We start from the raw sequence: 1,057 nt of genomic DNA on the forward strand, positions 1-1,057 counted from the left end.
TGGACCAATAAACAACATTCTTATCAATGGAGAAAAGATTGAAGTTGTCAAGGACTTCATTCTTGGATCAACTATCAACACTCACGGAAGCAGCAATCAAGAAATCTAACAATGTTTGCATTAGGCAAATCTGCTGCACAAGACCTTTTTAAATAGTTAAAGAGCAAAGATGTCAGCTTGAAGACTAAGGTGTGCCTGACTCAAGCCTTGGTATTTTCAGTAACCTTATATGCATGTGATAGCTGGATAGTAAATAAGGAAGACTGTAGAAGAATTGATGTCTTTGAGTTTGGATGTTGGAGGAGAATAAGAATATTGAAAGTGCCATGGGCTGCCAAAAGAACCAACAGATCTGTGTTGGAATAAGTGCAGCCAGAGTGCTCCTTGGAGGCCAGGATGGCCACACTTTGTATCTCATAATTCAGACATATTGTCAGAAGGGACCAGTCACTGGAGAAGGATATCCTGTTTGGTAAGGTGGAGGGTCAGAGAAAAAGAGGAAAACCCCCAACAAGATGGATTGGCCAAGTAGCAGCATCGGTGCACTCAAGCGTGGCATCAATAGTGAGGTTGGGCCAGAATTAGGCAGTGTTTCATTCTGCTGTGCACAAGGTTGCTATGGGTCGGTGCTCACTCAATGGCACCTAACAACAACAACAACAAAGTAGCTAGGTATATAGTGGGGACAACAACACAAGTAATGTATGCTCACAATGGAATGATCAATAATTCAAAACAAAAGGGCTACATTTCCTTAAGAACAAAGTCAAGAAGGGATAGTAAGGTGGGTGGATTGATTGTAGTAGCCAGATGGAGGAAGTGGGATAACTGTGGTTGCATGGAGGGGATTGAAATGAAACAAAGTGTATGATTTGTTGAATGTAATACTGATTATCTTGTCTGCAAACTTCCATTTCATTCACAGTAAAACGTGCTTAATAAAAAACAACAAACTCAAGGCAGAGAAGCCTGTTTAGAAGGTTGCGACTACTGATTTTTGTGTTTCCAAAGAGGTAACCATGTTAGCTTTTTTGCAAATGATACAATATGACCACAT

Source organism: Chrysochloris asiatica, unplaced genomic scaffold (assembly GCF_000296735.1).
Source record: "Chrysochloris asiatica unplaced genomic scaffold, ChrAsi1.0 scaffold00201, whole genome shotgun sequence".
NCBI lineage: Eukaryota > Metazoa > Chordata > Mammalia > Afrosoricida > Chrysochloridae > Chrysochloris > Chrysochloris asiatica.